The sequence below is a fragment of the Belonocnema kinseyi genome, chromosome 8 (assembly GCF_010883055.1).
Source record: "Belonocnema kinseyi isolate 2016_QV_RU_SX_M_011 chromosome 8, B_treatae_v1, whole genome shotgun sequence".
Classification (NCBI taxonomy): Eukaryota; Metazoa; Arthropoda; class Insecta; order Hymenoptera; family Cynipidae; genus Belonocnema; species Belonocnema kinseyi.
Window position 1 is genome coordinate 117,759,362 of NC_046664.1, and position 16,049 is coordinate 117,775,410.

A 16,049-nucleotide genomic window follows, 5' to 3' on the forward strand; every position below is an offset into this window, starting at 1 on the left:
GTGAATTTTATTTGGCTGAAGTAAGTGAAACTTCTGTTTATTTTCAAAATAGTATTAGTTGAGGCAAATAAATATAAGGACGTTAATGGAAAAAATTATTTATTTCAGTCAAAGAAATTTTAATAGGATTAAGTTAAAATTGTTTGATTCAAAAGTACGATCTATTGGTTGGAGGGAATAATTCTCTGAATGAAAGAAATATTAATTGAAGACAAAAAATAGCCATTTTAATCTAAATGAATGACTGATTGTTCCAAATGAATATGTGATAAATAGAAATTAATATTGTTTTGAAATAAGAAAATGTGAATTGCTGGAAAGAAATAAATTTGAAGTTAAGCAAATATTTCATAGGCTCAAAAAACTAATACCTCACATCGAATTTTTAAATATTTGTAGCAAACAAATATCCCACTAATGAAAAGAAAGATTTCTTTAGCCTAGACAATGCACGTGTATAAGGAAGGGGGGGGGGCGCCAACCGGTAGGGCAAAAGTTAATTTTTCCTATATCATGGCTATTATTTAACAATTTTAGTTCTACTCTGCATCAAATAAATCTAGTTTATCAGAGAGATAGCGTTCCTTACAAAAATCTTGAAAATTGACGTTGCAAAGGAAAAATTATACAGAAAACAGTTTTTACCACGTAAGAATGAAAGTTTCGCTGACAAAAAAATATAAAGTTTTTAACTTTAATGACAGTACTTACAGTATAAAAATTTGATATTTTGACAGATAAAACAACCCAAGTGCGAAGTCACATACGGCCCAACATTGGCCCCATAGTCGGCAAAAATATTGCTGAATCACGGCGGCCATTATCGCGCCAATGACGGAATGACAAGTATGGCCTGCACTTGGCAGCCAAGGTTTAGCTGCTATTGTCACTACAACACTGGGTACCAGTATTGGACCAAACCTAGCTGCCATCGCCGCGCCATTGCCGGAATGATAATTATGGCCTTGACTTGGCAGCCAAGGCTTGGCTGCCATTGTCGGCCCAACACTGGGTACCAATTCTACTATAGTCTGAGGTCTAAGGATATGACAAAAAAGGTACTTAAAAAATAAATATTAATTGATTGCGAGTACTTTGAATATAAATATCATAAACTGCAGTTTAGAAAAGTTAAAGAACCAAATTTTAAGTTCTCATTTTCTAATTTTTTATTATTATGCGACGTTATGTAAATGTAAAATACACGAACTGTCAACAGGAATGTCAATATAACAATTTTTAAATAAAGAATTTATATCGATTACAATTTTTCTTCATGTAATATTTCGTTTTTTCCGTTTCAGCCTACCTTACAATATTTTGAAATGACAAGAAATGTAATTTTTCATAAACATTTAAAGTTTTTAATGACAAAACTTAACCAATTTCATCGTGAACTTTGACAATTTTTCAATAAAATTTTTTTTATCTTTCGTGTAAGATTGGTTTATTAGATGTTAAAAGTGAGCATTTTTCCTTTTAAAATGCACTTCTCCGATGTAAAGTTGATAAATTTACGAACTCTCAACTTCCCAGTGTTGAAAATACTAACGAATTACACCGAGGAGATGTGAAAGGCTTAATCTAAACTTAAAATTTCACTGGACGGTGTAAAATCAAACACTAAGGCTGAGCGAGAATAGTACATTTCGATACGTGTGTGAGAGGTGATTATTTAGCGAATGAGACGGTTTTCGCACGAGCGAAGCGAGTGAGAAAAGTCTCATTCGGTAAAAATCACCTCTTACACAATTATGGAACAGTATTTTATACCACGAAAGGCGAAAAAATCATGTGAAAGTTGAGATGTTGAGGTTAGAGTGGTATAGACATACAATCGACATTATACCGTGCGAAACCTGACATCGATAAGTTGCTTGGCACGCGCAAGCGCAGTTAACTTGTGTAGGCTTATGCGAGTCGACCAAGGTCACATCTTCTCATTCCATATTTCACTAGGAGTCTTGCGCGCGCCACGGCGCGCGCCGATTTATCTTTTTATGGAAAAGAATAAATGAAAAGCCTATCTTTTCTATGTTATACATATTTAATGAATGTTACAAAATATTACTATAAAATAATGCAAGACATCAAGGTATGAGTTCTGTATCTGAAACTGTAATTCATCTTTTATGATAGGGTTTCAACGAATTCTTTATTTTTAGGTAGAAAATGAACTATTTTATTCCAAATGAGCTTTTTTTTATTAAAGATTAATTTACATCTATTATTGATGAATAGCATTTACTATGATTTTGTAGCTCATGTTGATGATAATCATATTCTTTAAATAATGAACTTTGCATTTTTACACCACCATTTTGATAAATCAATTTAGTAAAATTTTTGAACGCGCATTTTAATAATTGACAATGACCTTATATGTTGAAAGACACATGTAATAATCTTGTTGCCACTTGGTAAACTCTTCCCTAAAAATCTTGGTTAAGTCTCCCCAACATTAGTTCATGCATTCAATGCCATAAAATTTTTAGTAATAACTGTTTCATTATTCCGATTTATACCAAATCATTACACTACTTTGCAAGGCAAATTTCTGCCAATTTTCGATTATCGGGATTAGTTAAGTCTAAAATTAAAATAATAATTATTATATTTCAAATTACATTGAAATTAATGAAATATTGTATTCAAAATAACACTTTCAACAAATAACTTTTTGAAAAAATATCATGTGGGGTGAAGGTGTTGTAAAAAATTTGGTTTATGGTGCTAGATGGAGGGTCAAGGTGTTATAACTGTTTTACAGAAAAATAGTCTTTTGACTTAAAAGTTTAAGAAGAGGGACAAATTTTTCTATTTCCTAACTGACAATTCTTTATTTGTTTAAAATTCGTCTTTCTAGTTGAAAAATGCATAATTTTATTTAAAATTCATCTCTTTGGTTAAAAAATTTACTTTTTTTTTTAAATTCTTTTTTTTCGGAAATAAATTAATTATCTGTGTAAAAAAGTAACTTTGCTACTTTTGGTTTAAATTCGAATTTCTTATAGAAAATTAATCTTTATCATTTAAAATTCGTTTCCTTATTTTACAAAGCATCTCTTGGCCGCATCTGCATTCGTTGAAATATCAAATATTAAATTTTCTATCTAAAATTCATATTTGCAGGTTAAAAATTCAACTACTTTGTTGAAAATTTACATGCTGGGTTTAAAATTCAACTCTGGTTAAAAATTTAAATATTTTGTTGAAAATCTTTTCTTTTTGTTTTAAGATATCCACCACTACGTTTTCATTGAGAATTATTTTTTTTTTAATGCAACTCTTTTTGGTTAAAGATTAATCTTTTGGTTTGAAAATTTGGCCATTCAGTTCAAAATTTATATTTGTAGGTTGAAATATTAACTATTTGGTTAAAAGTTAAACTATGCGGTGTCAAATGTAAATCATTCATTAAAAAGCCAACCAAAAACTAGAAAATATTATTATTCTAACACAACAACAGCTGAATTCAATAAAAAAATTCATTTCAAGAAAATTTTTTAATTTTTAACCAGAGATACATTTTTAACTAAAATAATTAATCTTCTACAAAAAAGATTTATTTGTAAAAGGTCGTTCAACCTTAAAACAATTAGAGAAATGTTCAACAAAAAAGATTAATTCTCAACCCAAGATAGAAAGAATTTTCAACCGAAATGATGAATCTTCAACCCAAAAAAAGATCCATTTTTACTCATTTAGTTTAACATTTAACCAAGTAGTCGAATGCAAACAAAAAATACAAATTTTGAACAAAATAATTGAGTCCTCAACAAAGGAGCTTTAACAAAAGATAATTCACAACTACCAAATCACAGTTGTAGATGTATATATGCATATAAGTATATTATCGAGCGCGAAGCTCTAGAACGAACAAAGAAAAAGGAAGTATATCTACGAAATTGTTGAGTTTTCCACCCAAAAGTCAGTTTTAAAAAGCAGTTGAATTTTCAACTTAAAGGGATGCATTTTCATTGGGTTCATGTTCAGTAAGAAAATCAAGTTTCTACCCAAAGAGATGAGTTTTTAACCAAGAAACAATTTTAGTCAAGACATAAAAAATGCATCTAAATTGTTGAACATTTTCAACAAAGAATTTTCAAAAAATGTTCTCTTATAGTTTAAAAATCAAATAATTGGTTCAAAATTCGACTTTTTTGTAAAACATTAATCTTATTGGTTAAAAATTAATCTTTTGAACATAGAATTTTTTTATGACGAAAAAATAGTTTTCTTAAAATGTAATCTAAAAACAACAAAATTTCCTTCCTGATCGATTCAAAGACTTGAATTGCAGAATCTGCCTAATGGTAAATTGATTCGATCTCCTTTGAAATAATTTTTATAACACTTTTTTTTTTGTTGAAAATTAATTTTTTTTAACAGAAAATTAAACTATGACATTTTTGGTGAAAAAGTAATTTTTTAAATTAAAGTTTAATCTTTTTAGTTAAAATCTAACTAATTGTTTAAAAATTTATGGATTTTGTTAGAAATTCGTCTTTTTAGTATAAAATTAATCTTCTTGTTTGAAAATTCTTCTTGGTGATTTAGGATTCAACCATTTTTCTGACGATTCTTTTTTTTCAACATTAATTTATTGAAGTGAAAATGTAACTTTCTATTTTTGGTTAAAAACGTAATGATATTTTTAATTGCAATCTATTTTGGTAGAGAACTCAGCTTTTTTTTAATTGCACTTCTTTAAGTTGAAAAATATTTTTTAAACTAAAAACTGAACTATTTAATTTTTCGTTGAATATTAAGTTCATAATTGAGGCTTCATCTGTTTCGGTTCAAAACGAACCTTTTTGATTGGAAATTCAACTATTTTCTTCAAATTTCTTTTTTTTAATAATTTCTATATTGATTAAATCTACTTATATTACTTGTGGTTAAAAAATGATATTTTTTAGATAAAAATCATATATTTGTTTGAAACTTTCTAGATTTTGTAGAAAATTCCTATTTTTTTGTAGAAACGTGATATTATTGGTTGAAAATTAATATTTTTTATAAAGGATTGAGTTATTTAAAAAAAATCCTTTTCAGTTTGTCAAAAACAAATTTCTTTAAAAGAAATTTCGATTCTACTATTTTTGGTTGAAAATTGATGTTTTAAACTGAAAATTGACCTTTTGTACTCTATAATTAAATTCTTTTAATTTCTAAGTTTTTATAGAAAATTAATAGTTTTGGTTTAAAATCGACCTTTTTTCGTTAAAGATTGAACTATTTGGAAATAAATTTACCTGTTTTGATGCAGTATTTAGAAAAGTCTTTATTTTTGGCAGAAAAATAAAATTCTTAATTGAAATTTCATCTTTGTTTCGAGGATTCTATTATCACATGAAAAATTTGTTTTTTGGTAAAAAACTAATTTTTTAAGAGAAAAGACGATTATACTATTTTTGATAGAAAAATGATATTTAAAAAAATCGATCTTTTTTTATGTTAAAATTATAATTCTTTTAAACCATCTTTTTAAACAGGGAAATTAATCTTCGCGGTTGAAAATTCATCTTCTTCATTGAGGGTTCAATTATTATTTTTTTGAAAATTCCTTCATAGTTAGTCAAAAATTAATTTATGTAAAATAAAATTGTATTATATCATTTTTGGTATATTTGAAATTAAAAATATATCATTTTTAGTTGAAAATTCAACCCTTTGGATTGAAAATGCACATATTTCGATGAAAATTCGTTATAGCGGTAGGAAAATAGTCTTCTCGTTTGAAAATTCATCTTTTTGATTAAAAGAACAAAACTGTTAAGTTGCACATTCCGTTTTTTTTTTTTTTTTGTTAAAAATTAAATTCTTTAACTCTCCCACTTTCGGTAAAAAATTGAAATTTTGAATTACAAATTGATATTTTTGTGTTGATAAATCAATAATTGGTTTCAAACATCGTCTTTAGGTATATAAAATTAATCTTCTTGGTTGAAAATTCATCTGTTTGTTTGAAACTTCAACTATGTATTAATGTCTTTAAGGAAAATTTTCATTATACCATTGTTGGTTAAAAACTAATGTCTTTTGTAGAGAATTAATTTTATGGGTAAAAAATTAATCTGTTTTATATTATTTTTAACATAGATGTCCAGATTCGACTTTTTATTGTTTTATATGAAAAAAAACGTCTTGCATAATTGACTATAAAATAATTTTTATCGCTGAGAGATTCTTCTAAATAATTTATAGAACCTGCTTGATTTTAAGTGAATTCTATCTTATTCTAAATACTTTTTATAATATTGTTCTTGGATTGAAAATTAATTTAGTTGAAAACAATTGACACTGAAAACATCATTTGTAAACAACTTTTTCGATTGAAAATGGTTTCATTAAATAAAAAATTGATGACAAAACTTTTTCGATTACATTGGTATTGTTTTCTCATCAATTGCACTTCTTTAAAATAAAATAATGTTTTAAGATTACTGCAAGATTTATCAATAGTTCTTAATAAAATTAAACAAAATTTAAATTAAAAAATAAGTGATTTTTATTTTTTATTAGTTCATAAATAAGATATTAATCAAAAAATACTGCTTCCAATTGTGAAACTGTGTACTTACAAGATATTGTGTACATTTCATAGATTTAATAAAATTCTCTGATATATGCCACCATTGTGTCTACTGTTTGGTGCCAAATTCATCTGTTTTAGTTAAAATTTGAAATAATCTGTAGAAATTTCATTTTTTTGATTGAATATTAACTTTTATAAACTAAAAACTACATTATTCTATTTTTGTTTAAAATTTGATATTTTTTATTCAACCTTGATCTTTTTTAGTTAAAAGTGGAATTATTTGCTTAAAAATGTATGTATTTTGTTGAAAATTTGTGTTCTTTGTTAGAAATATAAAACTACTTCCTTGAAAATTCATCTTTTTAATTGACAATTTAACTATTTTGTCGAAAGTTCCTTTAAAGTAAGTCCAAAATTAATTTATGTAAGATAAAATTGGATTATATCATTTTTGGTAGAGAATTGATATCTGAAGTTAAAAATTGATCTTTTGTAGTTGAAAATTCAACCCTTTGGTTTGAAAATGCACATATTTAGATGAAAATGCGTTAGTTCGGTAGGAAATTAGTCTTTTCGTTTGAAAATTCGTCTTTGTGATTGAGATTCAATTATTTCAATTCAATTATTTGTTTCAAACATCGTCTTTTTTATATAAAATTAATCTTCTTGTTTGAAAATACATCTGTTTGCTTGAAAGTTCAACTATGAACGTATCATCAGATGCATCTATTTTAGTAAAATTTCAATTAATTTGTTGAAATTGAATTGTTTGTTGTTAAATATTATTTCTTTTAACTAAAAAGGAATTATCCTATTTCTGGTTTTATATATTTATATTTTTAATTAAAAATTTATCTTTTTTAGTTGAAAACTCCACTATTTTTTTGAAAACTGATCTTTTTGATTAGGGTTCAACTATTTTGTTAAAAATTGCTTACAAATTCAACTGCACAATTTCAGGATGAAAAATTATATTTTTAATTAAAAATTAATTTTTTCATTTGAAAATTTGTTTTCCTAATAAAAAATTATTATTTTTTTGTTAAAATTTTATCTTGTTTATTCAGGATAGAACTATTTTCTTGATTTTTTTTTTGTTAAAAATTAATGTCTAAGGAAAATTTTAATGATTTCATTCTTGTTTGAAAACTAATCGTTTTTTTTTATAGAGAATTAATGTTATGGGTAAAAAAATAATCTGTCGAAAATTCTATTACTTGTTGAAAAAGATTTATTTAAATAGAAAATTAATCTTTGCGATTGAAATTTCATCTTTTTTGTTAAAACTTTTAGTATTTGCTGACAAATTTGCCTGTTTTGGTTAAAATTTTAAATAACCTGTAGAAAATTTCATTTTTTTATTTAATTGAAGCTTGATTTTTTTTAGTTAAAAATGGAATTATTTGTTTGAAAATTCCCGTATTTTGTTGAAAAGTTGTGTTTTTTGTTAGAAATATAAATATGAAGACCCGATACATCCATAAACCTGAACATAATTCATTCAATCCCACATTTCTTAAACCATATATTGTTTAAAAGCACTTAAAGCATTGGAAGCCTATACATTTTATACAGCTGTTTTGTTGTGAAGGTCAAGTGCAAGGAGTTTAATGGTACTTTTCTGATATTGAGTAAAGTTAGTGTAACATTGGTGTATTTTTACTTATAAGTTGATGTTTTAGTTATTATTTGCATTCAATATAAACATTAAGTATTATTCCTGTGATGCATGGAATTTGTTATAAAATTCCATTGCTGATAAAAAATGCGGTAGCAACTTATTGAGATTTTGAGGTTAATATTACATTTTGCAATCCAAGAGAGAACTGCTCGCAATAAACAAATTTATCAAAAAGACGTAAGATGAAAACATAAAAAGCTATTTTTTATTTCAATCCTGATTAAAATAGTTTCTGCTTCTTCACCAAACATTTTATAAATTGGAATGAAATCTTTGTGTAATTTGTAAGAAAAATTTCAGTAAAAGCTTAACTTTCTTAAAGTTTTTGTAGTACATTTTCGTAACCTTTCATAGCAAAAAATAATATTTGATAGATTTTTTTAGAATTATACGGAAGATTTATATTAAAGTGGCCAGAATTATCTAATTCTGCGACCAGCAGTTCGCTTTTGTATTCTAAAATTAATTCCTAACCTCAAAATTTTAAAAGTTGTTATCGCATTTTCCACCAGCAATGAACTTTAATAACAAATTCCATGCTTCATAGAAATATTACATAATGTTAATGTCTATGTTAATAAAAAATAATAAAATAAACATTAACTTATAATTAAAAATATACTAACCCAACCGATAGAAATCTCAGAGTATATGCTAAAGATTCTCAAGGCTCTGAGAAGCTCGGAGAAATTCTCCGCAGGCACTCAGGTAGATATTTTTAATGGTCCAGATAGCTCGTTCAAATGGTTTGAAGGCTTTAAAATGTTCTTTCCGAATTTGAAATAAAAATACGATCACAGATAACAAGCAGCGAGGCTTAAATTGAAATAAGAATTCGATCATACATAACAAGCAGATGCCCTGTATTGCGATTGCAGTGGTACGGGTGGAAAGGTGGTGGTAAATGAGAAGCGTTGATTAGTATTATCGACCTCGAAATTTGATTCGATTATTATTCCCAACAGTGATCCAAAAATGCTTGCGCATGCTTAAACTGTGCGTCATTCATTGACTCTAGTTCGCGTACGTATTTAAAAATCAAGTACAGACGCCCACCGTAGCCAATGAACGTCATTCAAATCCAAGCGAGCGCAGATCAAGCCAGCTCCGTTGGGATCATAGTCCAGTCAACGAGGAACAAACATCACTAAAAAAAATTCGTAAAAGTAGAATTTTCTTTCACAGATATGTTGGCAATGGTTTTATAAAGATATTATATAAAGTCGCCAAACATACGTGTACGGCAAAGTTCCGAAATTTTGGAAAGTGTTAAACAATAACATGTTTTTTAAAATTACTCGAGAACTGTTGATTTTTGGTCGAATATGGTGATGTGAAAAAATGTTCATAATTTTATAGTGCACAAAAAAGGTTCTATCTGTTGTGGACTTAATATCAACGGCTGCGCTATGAAATTGGATTAGCTGCACAATTCTTTCATTTCTGAACAAATGAAATAAAATCTCAAATATCCTGGAAAAAATCTCGGAAATATATCAGGCGATTTGTACTGGAGCAAATGCAGGTTCCTTTTAACAAAAAAAAACGACTAAGTCATTTGCATGACAAACTATCAGTATAAAATGAGCTCAACTTCAGTGTACAATTTGATATGTTTAAGGGGATGCTTTTGAGATGAAACTGCTTGCACGTGTTCCTCCATTTTCATACAATAAATTTTCCAATTTTTAGATCAGAATAATAATATTTAGGGCCTCTTTTAAAGCTTTAAACAAGTAAATTTCAAAATTTAAGCTATGATATCGGAAGCAGCGGTGATTATGAGTCCTAACGGCAGCAGTGGGAGCGGGGGCGAGAACGTTTACCTCTTTCGATGATATTGAACTCTTCGAAATTTTTTTGCTCACTTTTCCCGACAATAGACTTGGCCTTCGGGTGGCCATGACGTAACTGCAATGCAGGTTCTCAATGAGGAAAATTTCAAAAATAAAAATAAAATTAATTCAATGCAAATTAAGCCATCTTTTTTTTATGAAAAATATGTTCTGCTTGATAATTTGAATAAGAGTAATTACAAACATATCCTTAAGAACCTATAAAAAACGATAATTACAAAAATGAATTTTTTATTTTCAAACGCAGTGAATAAGACAATTAACAATAAATATAACATAATTTTGAAACGTCTATAACTCGGATTAATTTGTACTTTATTCCCTAAGCACTAGAAAATTGTGATAGAATTTACTTCCCATGTAGAGGTTAAAAACTTTTCATCTTTTTACATTCTCATTTAGCGGTTAAATCTACTATTTTAAGTTTCTTTTTGATAATGTTAACAACATTCTATTAAAGTAGACTGGGAAAATATGGCCGCTCCCGCAAAACACGTTTTTTATTACTGCTTGCGATGAGCATGATAACTCCGGGAACGATTGTCTCCAATTCAAAATACAAAAGTACAAGTATTAGAGTTGCTACAGCTCTAATGGTTCCGGAAAATTAGGGAATGTCAGGGAAAACACGATAGAGTTCGGGCATTTTCGATAAAGTGAAATTATTTGCATTCTTATGATTAGAAATTGCAACTATTTAGTTGAAAATTAATCTGTGTTTGTTAAGGATTCAAATTATTTGGTTGAAAATCCTTTTGATTTCACTGAATTCAACTATTTTTTGTATAAAATTAAAATCCTTTTGGAATAAAATATCAAATATCACGTTTCTCGTTAAAAAATTATCGTGTTTGGTTAATAATTCCATTACATAGTTGAAAGTTAAACTACTTTGTTTAAAATTAATTTATTTGGTTGATGACTGATCATTTTAGCTGATAAACATTTTTTTCAAACTTAAATAGCTTTGTTGAAAATTAAGATTTCTAGTTGACTATTAATCGTTTTAAGGGGAAATTTGAGTCATAAATATGTGGTTCGGAATTTATCTTCTTAAGATGAAAATTTAAATATTTGGTTAAAAATTCCTGTATTTGATGTAATTTAGAATTTACTCGGAGGTTATTTAATCTTCTACGTGACTCATTCATTTTTTGGTTTAAAATTGCTTTAAAAATTCAAATACTTTATTGAAAATGCCTGTATCTTGTGTAAAAATCATCTTTTTGGTTGAAAATAAGTTTTTTCTTATTTACAATTCATTTCTTTAACTGATAATGTTACTGTTGCAATTTTTTGTCGGAAATTGATCTTTTTAAATATAAATTTAATCTTTTTTGTTAAAAAATATACTATTTCGTTGGAAATTTAATTTCATTTAATTAAAAATTCATTTTTTTACTGATAATTTAACTATTCTATTTTTAACTGAAAATCTATCTGCTTTAGGTGAAAATTCGTCTTTTTTGTTGGAAGCGTACTCTCAATTGTTGAAAATTGATCTTTTCGGTTACAAATTAATTTCTTTGCTAGAAAATTAAACTATATTTCTGAAAATTTCTTTGTTATGTTTTTTTTTTGTTAAAAATTGATTTTAGTAACTGAAAATTTAACTATTTTATGTTTGGTCTGAATTTATCTTTTCAGTTAAGTATGCATGTAATTATTATAATTTTTCAATAATTAATCATTTTATTTAAAAATTGACTCGAAATATTCCAATTTTTTGCAAAAGTTACCTTATTCTTTGATAGAAGCGTAATCTTTTTTGTTAAAAAATTATTTGTTTTGTAGGAAATTCAAGAGTTCCATTTTTTAACAACTCATCATTTATCTGGTTGAAAAATAAATTCAATATTTAATAAATTCAATAAATAATTTGAATCCTTAACAAACACAGATTAATTTTCAACTAAATAGTTGCAATTTTTAATCATAATAATGCATATAATTTCACTTTATCGAAAATGCCCGAACTCTATCATGTTTTCCCTGACATTCCCTAATTTTCCGGAACCATCAGGCCTGTAGCAACTCTAATACTTGTACTTTTGGATTTTTAATTGCAGACAATCGTTCCCGGAGTTATCATGCTCATCGCAAGCAATAATAAAAAACGTGTTTTGTGGGAGCGGCCATATTTTCCTAGTCTACTTCAATAGAATGTTGTTAACATTACCAAAAAGAATCTGGACATAGTAGATTTAACCCCTAAATGAGAATTTAAAAAGATGAAAAGTTTTTAACCTCTACGTGGGAAGTAAATTCTATCACAATTTTCTAGTACTTAGGGAATAAAGTACAAATTAATCCAAGTTATTGACATTTCAAAATTATGTTATATTTATTGTTAATTGTCTTATTCACTGCCTTTAAAAATAAAAAATTCATTTTTGTAATTATGGTTTTTTATTTTAATTTTTTTAATTTTCCTCAATGAGAACCTGCATTGCAGTGACGTCACGGCCATCCGAAGGCCAAGTCTATTGTCGGGAAAAGTGAGCAAAAAAGCTTAAATTTTGAAATTTACTTGTTTAAAGCTTTAAAAGAGACCCTAAATATTATTATTCTGACCTAAAAATTGGAAAATGTATTGTATGAAAATGGAGGAATACTTGCAAGAAGTTTCATCTCAAAAGCAGCCCCTTAAACATATCAAATTGCACACTGAAGTTGAGCTTATTTTATACTGATAGTTTATCATGCAAATGACTTAGTCGTTTTTTTTTTGTTAACAGGAACCTGCATTTGCTCCAATACAAATCGCCTGATATATTTCCGACGTTTTTTCCAGGATATTTGAGATTTTATTTTATTTATTCAGAAATAAAAGAATTGTGCAGCTAATCCAATTTCATATCGCAGCCGTTGATAATTCATTTTACATACATATCTATATCTTATCAAAATTTGATATAAAAGTCTGAAATGTTAAGTGTATTTAAATACTACAATTTTTAATGTTTCCATATTTTTATAAATAATTCAACAAATTTTATGTGTAATTAAAATAAACTTTTTTTAAATCTCATTGAACTTATTCCAAGTTACCTTTTTTGAATTTTCATAATTTATGTAGTTACTTATTCTGTTTGGAAATAATTGAACCTCTTGCGATTAAAATCGGGGATTCTGCTTGAGAAGAAATGTGCTGAAAGTAATTTAAAAAAAATTATTCGAAGTTCAATTTCAAAAACTAATAATTGTACACAATTTCCAGGCGCATCCTTCTTATTCTTCTACAAGAAATTTGAGGTTTTTCAGTTTTTAAAATCAGTTTATCCTACGTTTCTAAAACTCCTCTGAACTTTAAATTCTTTTTTAATCTCATCAATTCTACTAAATATTTATTGAATTTATTCCATTATTTGCACTTTTTAAAAAATTGTAATGTTATTGAATTAATAAATGTTGATTTTAAAACCTTTTACACTTTTTTTCGAAATTTTAGGAAATTGTTTGATGTGTTTAAAAATCTTCTTTAATTTTCTTTTGATGCACATTTTACAAAATAAAAAATTATTTAAAATTTTCACACGTTACTTAGGAAAATAATTCTTTTTTTTCTAATCTTGTCTGGTCTTATAATGTTTAAAAATTATACAAATTTTTCCTGATTTTTTTTTATTTTGCAAAATTAAAAAAACATTGCCTTTAAAATTTTTCAGATACTTTGACCATTTTTGACGTATTTTTGAATGTTTTGAAATGCTTTAAAATAATCTCCTAAAATTAATTTTTCGAAATAAAAAATTATTTTAATTATTTCTAGGAACCTAAAATATTTTATTTGAATCCTTTCAAAATTTCTAAATATCTCCTAAACTTTCTCAAATTTGAAAGTAGATTTTTAAAGAAACATATAATTTGAAAAAATTGTGTAACAAAGTTGCACAAGAAGGTCTAATAAGAATTATGTTCCTTAATTCAAGATGTGAAAATATTGACTCATAATCTTTTAAATTTTTTCCCAGGAATTGTAAGAAAAATAGTTTTACCCCCTTGAAATCTTTCGGAATTCCTTTAAAGTTTCTAAAGTTTATGTTTGAATTCTTTAAAAATCTAATTTTCTAACAGAATTTAAGTTTAAAATTCGATTTGAATCTCTTCCGTTCTTCTTAATATTTCTTGCATTTACTCGATTTTGATCTATTTATTATAATCTTACAAAATTGAAACATTTTGCTTTAAAATCTTCTAAAGTCTTCTTTTAAATTTTAGGAAATCCTTTCACATGTTTAAAATTCTTTTTTAATATTCTCATAAAGTACGTTTTTTTAAATAAAAAGTCATTACAAATTTTCCTACCTATCTTGAAAAAGTTCTGCTGCTAATCTAGTCGGACATAGTTTAAATTTTATTGGAATTTTTTAAAATCAATTTTTCAAAATAAAAAATTATATTAATTATACGTAGAAACCTAAAAGAATTTTTTTCATTTTCATGAAACCCTAAAAAATTCTTTAAAAAATCTTTCCTTCTTTTTTCTAAAATTATAGAACATAGCAAAATTGCCTGAACTTTCATTCTCTTGACACCCTGCAAAATTCAATTCACTTAAAAACTCCTCCGAGAAGTCAGTTAGCCTCCAAAAACGAATCGTGACGTCGCGTGGAGGGGGGGGGGGCTCAGGCTCGTGCATTTTCGGCTATACAGGAAATATTAATTTTTAAGTAAAAAAGAAGATCTTTTTACAAAAAATGGAACAATTAAATTTGCATTAAAAAAATTGATTTTGAATAAAAAAAACAATTAAATCTACAGAAAAATAGTCCAATTTTCAACCAAAGAAATGTATTCACGTACAAAAAGACTTCTTCCAAAAAAGACAAAATTGCAAAAAAAGACATGAATTTTCAACCACATAGTTAAATTTCAACTAAAAAATAATGTTTCAATGAGAAATTGAATAGTTACATTTTCAGTTAAAAATAATTATCAACCCCAAAAAATCAAAGTTTCCAACAAATATTTAAGTTTTCAAGCAGAAAATCGAATTTGCAAACTAATAATTTCCTAAAAAAATAGAAATTCGAAATTTTATAAATAAATTTTAAAACAATAAAACACGAATTTTTAACAAAATAGATAAATTTTCAACGAAAAACGTTCACATTATTATTTAAAAAAATTAATTTACAACCAAAAAATTTTTAACAAAATAGTTTAATTCTCAAAAAAATACATGAACTTTCAACCAATTTAAACGAAAAGAAAAGAATTTTATGAAAAAATGCATATACAAACAAAGAAATGAATTTTTAATAAAAATAGATGCATTTTTAAACAAGAAGAACTCATTTCTATCAAAAATTATTAATTTTTAACTGAGAATGGTCAATTTTCATTATAAGGAAATATTTTTTCAACTAAAAAAAATCTAATTTTCAACAAAACAGTTAAATTATCAAATAAAAAATCGATTTTCAAACGAGAACAATTATTGACAAATATTTTGAATAAAAAAAATCGAATTTACAACAGAATTGTTAAATTTTTAAACATATAGTTAGATTTTCGAGTAAAAAAGACACGTTTTTACCAAAAATGGAATGGAATTAATTCTAAAGGAAAATTAAAAAAAGAACACACCATTTTTATTATTTTGTAAACATTTTAAAAGGGGTGTAAAAGAGTGTATAGAAAATGTTTGCAATTTCCGCGTTATTTAAACTTTTATTTTTCAATATGGGTGAAAAAATTTTTATCTTAGCTGACATTTTAGTTACATTTTCAGATAAAAAATTTAATTTTCTGCAAAATAATTTTTATTTTTGATGTGAGAATTGAATTTTCAACTAAAAAATATTTTGTTCAAAAAATTTAATTTACAGCAGATTAGTTTAATTTTTAAAGATATAGTTTTTTTTTTTTTTTATTCATAATGTGTCCCCTAAGGGTTTACATGACTTCCATTCCTTACAATCTTTCCGTTTACATCTATATATTTTTTACAATCTTATCCTTT